This window comes from Mus caroli, unplaced genomic scaffold, assembly GCF_978045245.1.
Source record: "Mus caroli unplaced genomic scaffold, Mus_caroli_1 scaffold_17, whole genome shotgun sequence".
NCBI lineage: Eukaryota > Metazoa > Chordata > Mammalia > Rodentia > Muridae > Mus > Mus caroli.
The window spans coordinates 49,045,836-49,058,859 of NW_028227272.1; the positions used below are offsets into that span (position 1 = coordinate 49,045,836).

The window sequence follows — 13,024 nt, forward strand, 5'->3', positions numbered from 1 at the left end:
GTATGCTTTTGTCTATTTTCTTGTCATCTGTGTGGGGTCAACGTATCCTGTAGATGATCGTGGCAGTATCAGTTCTGGTATGGATATGGTCATGCTCAGCATTGAGAATGGAGCTTCACCGCTGGTCTGTCTTTGCTTTAGTGTGGCATACACTACCATTAGCATAGGGTTCACTGTTTTTATTGTTCTGTGGTTTACAAACATACACTTGTCGCATGTCTACCCATACCCTGTAAAAAACTCCCTGTGTTAGACTGGGTAAGAGGCTCAGTTGTTAAAGGCTATATATAGCACACTATTAAAATGACAAGAAATGCTCTACCTTCAACCTACTCAGTGTGCAGTAAGTAACTCTTCAGACTGGTTTCCTGCTGGTCTTCTTATACCTTGACAGCCTCCTTTCTTATTTCATGGATGATGACATTGTAAGTTTGTACTACAGTTTGTTGCTATACTCACTCTTGTGTTGAAGGGTACCTTGATAGCTTCAAACTTTTGGCAACTATGTTGGAGTTGGTAGGAACAGTCAAGTCATCTGGGTGAATCCTTAGGAGCATGGTCGTTACATTTTACGACTTGCCTGTGTTTAACTTTGTGAATTCTATCCTGACATAGTGACTGTGTTGGTTTCCATTCCTATCAGTAATAAGTGAGATTTCTTGATGCTTATTTGTTTCAGCATCTGGTGTGGGAGATGCAGTACATTAGATTCCCTTCGAATCTCTTAGTGAAGTAGCCGGGAGTAGATGCTCTTTCAGCATACATATTTTGACCATTAATCGAGAAACTGGCCAGGAAAGACTGATAGGACATTAAGTTTTAGTCCTTACTTTATAGTCAGGAAATGTTCTCGCTCTCTGTATCCATTCTTCTCTTTCTCTCTCTGTCTCTGCTCCACCCCTTTCACCCACCCTACAAGTTGTTGTGTAGCCCAAGATAGCCTCAACTTCCTTTTTAAAATTTTCTTTTTGAAATGTTTATTGGATGTGTGTGGCTGTTTTGCCTGCCCATCTGTGTGAGGGTATCAGATTTTCTGGAACGTGTGCTGGGAATTGGATCTGGGTCATCTGGAAGAGCAGCCAGTGCTCTTAACTGTAGAGCCAGCCATCTCTCTAGCCTGGCCTCAGACTTTCTAGGCCCTCATGGCTTGCCTTGAACTCTTGATGCTCCTGAGTCTACCTGCTGATGCTACTGGGATATCACTCTGACTCTATGTGGCTCCCAGTCCTTGTGAGCTCTAATGGTATGAATTCAAGCACCACACAGTGCAGGGTAGAAGAGACTGGGTTTACTACAGAGGAAAGTAGGGCACTCTCCAGGGATGAGTGCGGTCGGTAGCTGCAGTGATCACTATGCCAACTTCCATTCTTAGATAGGCTTTATCTAGTTCTCAACCGTTTCTAGAGCTGATGCCTTTTCTGAGGGGGATTTCCCCTTCAGATGATTGATAGGCCCACTTAAGGGTCTAGGCAATCCCGTGCCCCTTCTTTACAAGAACATTCCCTAACTAGATAGAGGTCAGTAAGGTCTTGGTGGCTGTTTAGAATGCTGTCTCCACTTGAATCCCGAGATAGGATTCAGATCACATTCTTTCGACCAGTTAAGTTCTCCAACTGCAGTTCCTGTTTATCAAGATTATGAGATAGGGGTCTCTCCTCACTAACCTTCAGACCTGCCAATATATAAATATTTGCTTAAACCAGTATGTTGAGCTTCTGAAGCAGGATGCTCTAGGTAAGGGTGCGTTGATGGCTGGTGTCTGGCTCTTTAGGTTTTGGGTTTAAATATCTGTCTCCAGCTTGATAATGGAACTGATAGCTTTCACCTTTTCTGAGCTCCTTTAAATTTAGCTAGAATATTAACCAATCAAAGAAGTATGTCCAGCTGGAAAGCTAGTATGAATTAAGATACATACTTAGCGTTAGCTGAATTAATTTACCTCTCAGTATTTAAGTTAGGAAAATCTCTAAGAGACATATAATCTTTCATATCAGAACTCATAACCTCACTTGGTTTGAGATGGTTTAGGGTTGTGTAATGGAAAATTTAGTTATCTAGTTACATAGGCTCTGAAATTGTTTGTAAGAGCTGGCCAAATAAATATACGGAACATGCAAAACCATCACATTCAAGCACCGCAAAGGCCTCTGCCAAAGGTAAAATGACATAAATGTTGATCTCAAATGTTTTCCAGCTCATTCACAGTCCTAATGTACCCGTGGAGTACAGCGGTTCTGTGACTCTGCGTCCTCCACTTAACGTTCTTGGAAGACAGTTTATATTTCTTGAGGGCAGTGAATTTCCTGGCTGCCTTTCAATTGTAAAGCTCAAAACCTCCCCAGGGCTTCAAACTCAGTGAGAATTTGAATTGCCACATGATTCTAGTAGCAAGGTAGATGGAGAGAGACCATGGGGTGGGGTGAGATTGTTCTTACAGGCTTTACGTGATGGACCAAGTTGTTGAAATCCAGATGGTGATGTAAACATTTTCACATAGTATTTGTACCACTTACAAAAACAAAACAAGACAAAACCAAAACCCCCAAAACTAAATTGCTTTTACAAAAATCACTGTAATTCCTATTTAGATATAGCCTGGGAGTTCTTGGTATTCCTGCTAAGTACTTTCTGATATCAGGATGCCAGCAAAGTGTGTTAACTCTCAGGTCAAGCACTTGGAGCAGAAGTCGTGTTTTAGCTGGATATAAGATTCGGGTGGTAAACTCACATCCCACTTTTATGTGTTCCAAAGAAACCTGAAGCATGTTCCAATTCAGCAGACATTTTATCATTATCACTACAGCAACTGTCTTGCATTTACACCTGTGTCAAAAAAAGAAATCACAGGACATATACCAAATTTTGTTAAGTCTGTAGAGTTCCACAGACAGTGGTAGGTCACATAACACTGGCCATAAATTGCATCTGTGCCCCTGGTTTAAGTATCCAGGTAAATTTAAGTATTCCATCTTAAACATCAACTGTAAGAGGAAATACAGTAGTTTGTATTCTGGGATAGCATATTCCCTTATTGAATTTTACTATCATCCATGGTCTATGTTTTTTTTTTTAATGGTCTATAGCCAGCCTTTGAAAGTACACATTTTTCTGTGCTAAATAATTTTCTAGTGATGATTTATAGTGAACCGTTGGCATATGACATGGACTTCTGATCTGTGTCTCTCTGGCAGTCATTCACTTGTGCACATTCCCTGTGAAGCATCCTTGGGAGTCACAAAACTGACATGAGGTACATTCCCGCCCGTGGAGCTTTTGTGGCATTTTGCTTTGTAGAACCTTACGGAAAATTCTAAGACTGTCCATGAGGAAGTTCAGCTACTGACTGTACTGTTCAGGAAAATGATCACTGATGTGTCAGGCGTACTGGTTATTGGGAATCTTAGACATCCTTTGGACTGTGTTCTCTCTGATTCCGAACTGACTCACTGGTCACAGTAAATTGTTCAGTTGACACTGAAGAACAGCAGTAGAAATAGTCATTTTGAATTAAAAACAGCTCACACCAGCACTGCTTCAAGTGAGTCTCTAGTGGATAAAGCTGTGTTGGATGAGTGCCTGTGTTGAGACGATCAACATCCATGTATCTGCTGTGTCAATGATGGACTTCTTCCTGGCTTTATTTTCAAATTAAATGTAAATAAATAAATTAAAAAACAAACATTGGGTCATCAGTTCTGGAATGTGGAGCTGTCTTAGTTGACTGCTAAAGAACAAGTGACCTGAATTGTTCATTTCATGCTAATGTGATGGAAACATGTAAGACATGTAAGACATGTACAACAAACAAACCAATGGAGAATAAGCAGACAGCTTTCAGTGCATTTCTTTGTTAGTACTATGGAAGCAGTGAGGTAGGGCTTTTAGCAAGGTAAAGCGCCAGTGCTGCCCAAAGAGACATCTAAGGCACTAGGGAACTTTGTTGCACTGAGAATGGCAGGGTAATGGTTTCTGACTCAGGAAAGGCCCATGGGGTTGGGGGACTGCACTTGATTGGTCCAGCCACCCTCCTTTGTCTCTCTTCCCACACGTTAGAGATGCAATTGAGCCTCACCTGGCTTGAGTTGACATGTCTTCAGTTGGGTGTTTAACCTGTTCTGAGCATGTGTTTTGGGGAAGAGTTATGTACTGAAGTGTGACCTAAGAGTTCCTGTCAGTGTGCTTGGGGGGTACGGCAGTCACTTGTAGAGAGGTCTACTTAGGGGAGGGGAAAAGGAGACTGGCTCCAGTTGGTTTGGGAGATGCAAGAGACATAAGGGTTAGTTCTGGGGACCACAGCAACATCCCTTTCTTCTGTGAGATTACTGGTAGTTTCTTCAGTCGTTTGTTTTCATAGTGAGTTTATCTTCCATCAGTAAAGTGAGCATCAGTGAGCTGCTGCCAAAAGCCCGGTATCGGACAGCCATGTAGGGATAGTCCAGGATCATGGTTTCAGGAGTTATGCCTGCAAGCCGGGTCGTATAATTCCTTCCCTCCCAGGAGCTTCACTCCTGAAACAAGACCCAAAGTTAATTTACAGGAGGTAGACTAACTGCATTCGGAAAGCTGTCTGTGGAGAAAATAAAGGCTTTAATAGTGCACACAGAGACAACATAGATGTTGTCTTACTAATATCATTTCGGGTTCCCTTTCAGTTTTTTGTACACCAGTGTAGAAGAAGACAAATTCATTCTCAGAGAAAATGGAGCAAGTGTTCATATAGGAGGGGGCAGTATTCTGTTCTTTCGCATAGTAATGCTCGCACTTATTAAGGTTTAATGGGAGGGTATTTCGGCATAGAGAAGCTAATCCTTTGAGAGGCTAGCCTATATTTGAACTGCAGAAACATCAGGCAGATTTTCCCATTGTCTACTGACTAAGCTGAGCTAAGGAAAAACCTGTTATCTGCTATGTTAATGAGCTGTCCTTCCCCTGGAGGACCTGTTACCACCGCGCCTGCTGCTAACCCTAGGCTGGGCTAGCCAGACTATTTTCCAGCTGATTTTTTAGAGACATAGTTAAGCAAAAAAAAAAAAAAAAATGGACTTGAAATAAAAATGACAACAGAAAAAACAAAGCAGCCCTTCACCCCCCCCCCAATAATTACAACAATAAAGAGTATCTGTAACAAACAATGCTACAAAAATAGAGCCTCCTTCCTTTACTTGCACTTGCCTTCACTGTTTTAGGTAATGTGATGTGTATTACGGTGTTTAAATTTAGGTCAGGCATGGTGACCACACCTATAATTGTAGCACTGCGTTGACTTGAGGCGGGGAAGTAAATTTACTGGTATCTAATGCTGTCTGTTCTATAAATATCTATTTATTAAATAAATATCTATTATTTAACAGTACATGAAAGGTAATAGTTTTATTTATTTAAATAGACTATATTTTCTACTTTCTAATAGTGGAAAATTATAGCCTCTTTAAATTCACAAGGAAAAGAGATTACAAGCAAAAAATGTGGTTTCTAAGTAAAATAGACTACAATTGTTTTGAACAGCAGTGTTTTAATATAGTCACTGACTATTTAAATTTTGTATTCTTCTCTGTATTCTAGGTATTTTGTCTTTTTAAATACAAAACGAGATAATTAAAACATTACTATTTCTATGCAGAAGTATGTCTGCCCACTAGGACGCGGAATTTTATTTTTTAAGAAACTAAATTCCTAGGGTTGATTCATTCGCTGTAAATGAGTGAAGTAAAATTTTTATTTGTTCCCAATAAGAATATTTTCATGCATCTGAGAGATTATGAATAGCCTCTAACCCTTGGAAATGAAAGGGATAATGTCTTTAAAACATCATTAACATAGAGGTCACAAGAAAGTTATTTGGACAAATGTTTTCAGAGTTAAACAAAGAAAGACTGTTAGGGTGGGCAAGCGCCTGGAGACTCTTGACAAAGACTTTATGGCCCAGTAGGTTTGGCTAACTGCACCTCTGTTGCTTTGTTTGCTAGATACAAAGTAGTTGGTTTTTTTTTTTTTTTTTTTTTAGTTGATAGTTGACTTGATGTAGCAAGTTCTTCATTGGTGTCCCTTTTTCAAAATTTAAAAGAAATCAAAATTATTCATATGTAATTTGGAACTATTCCGCTAATAGTGAAATATTTGCCGGTAACCCAGGTGTCTGTTACTTAGTTGTTTCATTTGATTTCAACTCCAATCTACTGTCCTTCAGCCTTTAACTCCTGGTTCCATATATACAGTATTTTTATTTTATTTTAGTCTTTAGTATCTTTCAAGTAAAGATTACATTTTATGCCCATATATTATCTGGATTTTAAAGTTGGGGCATTGTTCCTGGTGATTCCAGTTTATTAATGGTTATCAATTCCCGAGATAACCATTATGCGACAAAGCAGTAAACAAATGCACAAGACTCCAGTGAACTTGGCTTACGGTTGAGTACCTTTTATGTTTTTCAGTTTTAAGGCAGCTTATTGAAATTGATGTTTTCCTGCCTGTCCATATCTGGTGATGCTCAGATTTGATAATTACAATCCAGAAGCACTTAAGAAAGAAAGGCTGTTTTTAGTTTCGTCATAACAACACTCCCACAAAGAAGACTGATGAGTGATGTCTTTCAAGTGGCAGATTTGTTACTTAGTTAGAGAAAGCTCCTCTGCCAGTTCCTCACAGAGCTGATTTAAAGTCTGTTTATAAATCAGGCAAGCCTCTGCAGTGTTAATACTATAGCCCTGAAGTGCTTGCATGTCTACCCTGAGAAGACTCTAGCTTTTCAGTGGTTTAACAAGGAAGTAGAGTTTCCAGGAATCCAAAGGGATTAGCATTTAGCCCTAATTGGGGGAGGGTGTGAATAGAACAGAGCTCAAGGCTAGCTGCTGTATAGTAAAACATCCTTCAGTTTTCTGAATCCAGTTTCAATCTATTCCATCCCCCTGAGCATCACTGTTTGGGCTTGAGTTCTTGTCTGGCTAGATACAAGTATATCAATCTATAGATGTGTTCGTTTCGACAAGGTACACTGAGGAGGTCCTTACCAAAAGAATTCTTCATTAGGGACTACAGTAAAAAGCATTCTTAATGAAGGGATTATAGTAAAAGCATTCTTCATTAGGGACTACAGTAATACAAACAGCAGCTCACACAGTTGGGTGAATGGAATGATGGCTCAGAGGTTTTACTGAACAGTGTTGTTCAAAATCAATCCCTGTTTTCCTCTGTCTTCCTCTCCAATGGAGTACTAACTGATCGTGGTAGTACTGCAACACGTACATAGGCTGCCACAAGTGTGACATGCATTCATTTCTTGGAACTGTTATAACAAAGAGCAACCACCTGGATGGCTCAAGCAAGAGAACTTGTTTCTCTCCCAGTACTGGAGGTTGAAATTAAAAGCAAAACATCATGCCAGGTCTTGCTCTGGGTACCTCTCCAGGAGGGCATGCTGCCATGTCTCTTGCAGATTATGTTAGGTTTGGTCTTCCTTGGCATGTGGAAGCAGAACTTCAGAATGAGCCTACACCAACACATGATGTCTCCTCCTGCTGCCCCCCAGCCCCCACTATCCCTTATCTTATTCTCCCTCTGCCCAACCGAACCTTTATCTCGGGTCGTCAGTCATTTGCTGTTTGAAATGGGTCTTAATGACCCATCCTAAGTTGGCTACCTCTGCAAAGACACTATTTCCAAGTAAAGTCAAGGTCACCAGTAAGGGTGAGCCTAGAATTTCATTTATCTCTTTAGAAGATACAGTTCAACTCCTAAAAGTGGTGGATATGGAAGTGTAAATTCGTACTACACAGGAGAAGACAGTTGGAACTCATTAGAGTGTCATCCAAGTGTGAGAAACTTTGCTGGATAGGATACGCCAAGCAAAATTACTTGAAACTCTTTGTGGAAAGGCTTGAAAGCCCAGACTAGTTTTGCCATTTTTAGAATCAGGAATGTGTTAGAATTAATGCTGCACTGATTGATTTTGATTAGCATGCATATGTTGAAAATTATGATGAAATCAACATTGATCAACGTTTCACACATGGGGCAGATACATTTTTGTTTTAATGTTTAAACGCCATTCTCTACTTTGAAAAGTTTTAGAACTATAAACATATTTAATTACAATTTATAATATTAACAGCTGTACTTACTCATGATTAAGAATCCCCGTTTGTTTTTTAATTGCATGATAGATGCTGGCAGGCTAATTTAAATAAGCAGGACTTACATCATTAAATCTGTACACAAAGTTCTTTGCTTTGCAGATAAAATGAAGTAGGAAGTGTTTGTCATGTGGCTGGCAGACAGTTACAGGTCCACTTCCTGCCTTTAACATTAAAACTCAAAGCAGTGCGCTGTGTACAATTTTAAGTCTAGTTATAGGGAATTGGTTGAGAGACCTCAAATGAGAGTAAATGACTCTAAAAGTAGCTTGAGTCAAGGTTGCCCTGACTGTAGAACCATGTAGTAACTGTGTTGGACCTTGTTTCTGGGAAGCAGTCAGCTTTGCCTTTGCTGTAGGAAGGAACCGTGTGTGTAAATTAATTGGCAGGACTATGGTCCGTGAAACTCTATTTACAAAAACTGTGCTGGGGTGGAGCTCTGCCTGTGGGTTGTCTTGGCCAGCTCCTGGCATAGAGTACTGAGCTCGGTGCTGAGCACAAAGCTATTAAAAGTGTCAACAGAGACAAGTATCTGTGTCACCTTGTTGTGAAAATATGAGGTGAATAATGACACCCAAATGACAGTTTTTTATGTAATTAGAAGCCCATGCTTTCTGGCTCTGTAATTTCCATCCTTGGAGATTGAGCTTTGTCTTTCTGTTCCCCTCCTGGGTGCAGATTTTTTGACTTAGCTGCATTCCCTCCCCCTCCCCCTGAGGCTACAGGAGAGAGGGGGAAGGAGGAAGAGGACAGCAGAGGAGCAGTACAGTTATCTTTCCTTTCTTCCCCTCCCCTCCCCTCCCCTCCCCTCCCCTCCCCTCCCCTCCCCTCCCCTCCCCTCCCCTCCCCTCCCCTCCCCTCCCCTCCCTTTTTAAATCTTGTGTCTAAAAAACTAAAGCATGTCCTAGATTTCTCCCAGTTTCAAGGTTTTGGTCTACTGAAAATGTATATTTCAACCTCCATTGTGGAGGAAGACAGGAGCACAGGGACTGAGGGAATGTGCTGTTAGCTGGCAGAGTCTGTTACTACAGATAAGCAGGTATGTGCATGTGCTAGAAGGTTATTTTCTGGCGTGGTTTTAGCCTTAAAGCCTCATTCTTTAAAAATATATCTCCAAGGACTACCAAGTTTTACGTTCAACTGCTTCATTTTCATGTACAAGCAGAAGGCAGGAGAATCTTTGGTCACAAAATAGGACTGACTGTGGGTTTCTCAACTCACAGTCTATCAGTTGTGCTGAGTCTTTGCTCCAGTTCCTATAGGACAGAGCAGGACCTAAGCTGTATCTTACAGGATCTCCAATCCTCAAGGGCAGAGTCTCTGATAGTGATGACCTTTGTCCTGAAAGGAGACTTTAAACAGCCCCTCTGCTGACAGTAAACGTTCCCTCTGCTCCAAGGCAGACATAGTTACATCTTCGGGTCTTTTGCTGTATAAGTACTCCTGGTAGGACAGACTCCTGCTTAAGGTGCTAAACAACCTTTGGAGGATTCTAAGGGAACCTCAGAATGCGTTGTCAGTGACTTTGCAGGAACCATGACTGTGAAGTTTCAGGTTCTGAGTGCTACGTAAAACATTTTACTAGCATTATTATAAAATATAATATTGATATTGTGGCACTATTTGAGATTGTTAGTAAGACCAAAATTTTGGATTTTGACACTATAACACACAATGAACTCGTTGTATGGGTGAAATCTCACATGAGGTTTGGAAATCTCTCTCAAATAATGTGATGCCAAGATGGACAATGGAAACTTGTATTTGGGGTTAATTTAAGATCAATCCCAAGGCCTTGTGTGTCTCAGGCAGGCGCATCACTGAACTACACTGGGTCAGGTGCAACTTTTTATTGTGCACCTTTTCAGCATTTGTTGGCTCTCTAGGTGGAAAATGCAGACAAATGATTAAATGAATGTAGGAAGATCGGTTCATTTCGTACTTTGTTATCTAGTCTTTATAGAAGAGAAAGCAGTTTTATATTCTTTTAATCATTATATAATATGAACCTGTGTTTCAACCCAAATAACGGACTTGCTGGATGGATAAGGAAGATCAGTGTTAGGTGTATTAGAAGTGAAGTGACGTTGCTCATCTTCGTTATCAGTCCCTGCACAGCAGAGATCTGCTTCAAGCTACCTAGATCCCCTTTCTCGCTGGAGGGTCAGTGTTGGCCGGAGGTCTCAGGACAGGAGCTGTGTGTCTGTGAGTCCTCATGGGATGGCACTTGGCTTGTCTGAGTCTATAACTGCAGGCCTGAGCTATGTTGATGTCACATGCCCTTTCCACCCTTTCTTTCCGAAGGACTCATTGGAACTATGTGCTCACTTAAGGGCCATGACAATTGCTCTTTTCTCATCTTCATGAAATTACTGTTAATAATGCCCATCAGCTGGCTGTTCAGAGCAGTGTGTTCTGTTTACCAAGACGGTCTCTAGCCATTCTCACTCTCCCAAATAGGCTTATTGAAAACTATTTTTTCACCACCTGTTTTGTAGACCCCTGAGTTTGGGGGGAATGTTCCTGAACACCTAAACTTTTTTATTTTCATTTTTTATTTAATCTATGTAAGCAAGGTATCATTTTAGTTTAAGGAAACAGTAAGATTTACATGAGTAACTTAGTCCCTCATTCCGTTGGTCACCTTAATCCTTTTACGATTTAAATGGTATGTGGAACTTGCAGAATTTTATCACCTGAGATCTGAATGTCTATAGATAGTTACAAGAAATGTGTCTGCTGTTTCTGACCTCTGGCATGACTTTAGAGCTCCCCGCCAGTGAAATCAACCTCATAAAACTTCCAGGGAGCATTGACTTGAATCCAATCCTGAATGCTTTCAGAGCTCTCTGCAGTTTATTGAGCCCTTGTGCTGCTCACTGGAGGAAGAGGGGTCCCACCCAGTCATGTCAACTAACACTTGACAAGAAGCCTGCTCCCCTGCAAGCCCACTGAGAATGTTCCCTGGCAGAGATGGATTCAGATCCCCCTTCCCCTCCCCCTCCACACCAGCCACATGGTTCTCTTCTTATGCCTTTCTTTTATTCTGCCCTCTTCCTTTCTTTCTTCTCCCCTCTGAAGTTTCTCTTTCCTGCTTCTGGGTGAAACTCCTACCCTCCCTCATGCGCACCTCCAGGGGTTCAGTGTTCTCTGACCAATCTGAGTAGACTGTCTCTTGTTCCTTTGACACATACAGCCCTTATCAAGGGCTGTCATGGACTGTCATGTGACGGTCAGCCCTGTATCATCACATATTGCTGTCATGCTAAGTACCTACTGCTGTCATATTAAGTGATGATAAGTAGTGGCAATTAAAAATATTGAGAAAACTTTAATTCAGTTTTTTTTCTCCCCTTCCGATCAAAGAGAACATCGATGGATTAAAGGAAAATGAGAAAGAGCCCTTGAGAGTGAGCAAGGTTCCAAGGAAGGAATAGCCTTCAATTAATTTTAAAGGCAAAAGTCACTTCTGTGTATTTCCACATAGTATTCAAAACAGTGTTCAGACTTGGCAGATACATATAATCGTTGCTATTTCTCCCAATTTCCATATTATTATTTGAAAATCTTGACTTAATCTAGATAAAGAGCTTCTATTGCTTGGAAAGAGGTAAAAGGTAAAATTTCACATTGGAAACTAGCAAAAAGTCTAAAGTCGGTCATTTAGAATTTGTGGATAAACAATGCCACTTTCCTGAGATTTGCCAGCCGGGGCCAGTTATTTTACAAGAAAGGCATGTGGGTAAATAGATTAATATCACTGCTGTTTATTGCAGAGTAGTCACAATTCAGGGCGCTGTCTTAACTGTGTGTCTATCTTTAGTGAAGTAACGTTTGTGGAAAAGTTATAGGTGGTTACACGCGGCGCCTCTGCCTGCTCCTGCATGCCCCATGAGCATGCGCAGTGAGCATTCACAGCTCTACCACTCAGTGGCTGGCTCTCTGAACCCCTGCGAGCTGTTTTCACTTCCTTTAAATTCTTATATTAACATTTACTTAAAGACTTTTTGTTTCTGTTCTGTGCTGCACTCATGACCCTAAATATACCAGCTTACAACAACTGGGGAATCCTCCAAATGTGCGCTTTCGACATGAATAACGTGGTTTTGTTTGGTCTGCATTATTGACAAAGGTCCTTGATCATAACTCGTGGCTCGCCTTGGCAGAACATGGTTGGTCTTCCCTGCTCCAGATCCCCCTTAGAGTAGCAGGCATCATGTTCTGGAAACTATCCTGCATTGTTGTTGATAGAATTTCTTGATGTGTAGGATATGATGTGAGAATTCCGTTAGATGTTCGGGAAAGTTCTCTTGTACCTTCTTAGTGTCTCTTTCCCCTTTATTCCTTTTAAAAGGCATTCTTGGAGGCTTGGCTCTGGCATTCTTGCTAACTATGCCTACCCCCTCCTTTTCTTCTGTATAAGCAAAGTGGCTTTGAGGAACATCTGAGACGTTTTAAATGTGTAAACGGCCTTTTAAAGAAATAGCTGCTGTGTTCTCCCATCACAAGCTGACTTGTAACACTTGAAAGGCAAACAGAGGCCTGTGTGTTCTCTGTTATTGTTGCACCCCCTCACATAGCTGTCTGCGTTTGTCAGCAGTTTGTTTTGACTCATAATGCCAGGGAGGGGGTGGCTTGGTGTGTTTTTGTCAGTTATGCAGTGTAGGATGTCAGTTATCTCAAAGTTACCATTATGTTTGGCTGCTGTCCCTCTATGTAAAGAACGCCTCAGCATTGGTTCCTGTTTCTCAGGCCAGTGTTGGGTTTTGAAACTTGCCCTTAAAATAAATGCCAAACTGTTTTTCTCATCTTGTAACCCTGGGGGTCAGAGGGTGGCTCTCTTGTTTCATTATTGTCTCGGTGACGTGTTTGTGGTATTTCCCCAGACTGGT

General features: G+C 41.1%; 1 protein-coding gene across 6 annotated transcripts in view; it reads left to right on the forward strand.

Annotated features, from left to right (window-relative positions):
• The window catches only part of Cblb (Cbl proto-oncogene B), a 181,902-nt gene that overhangs the window by 16,787 nt on the left and 152,091 nt on the right, over positions 1–13,024 (forward strand). The window lies entirely within an intron of this gene.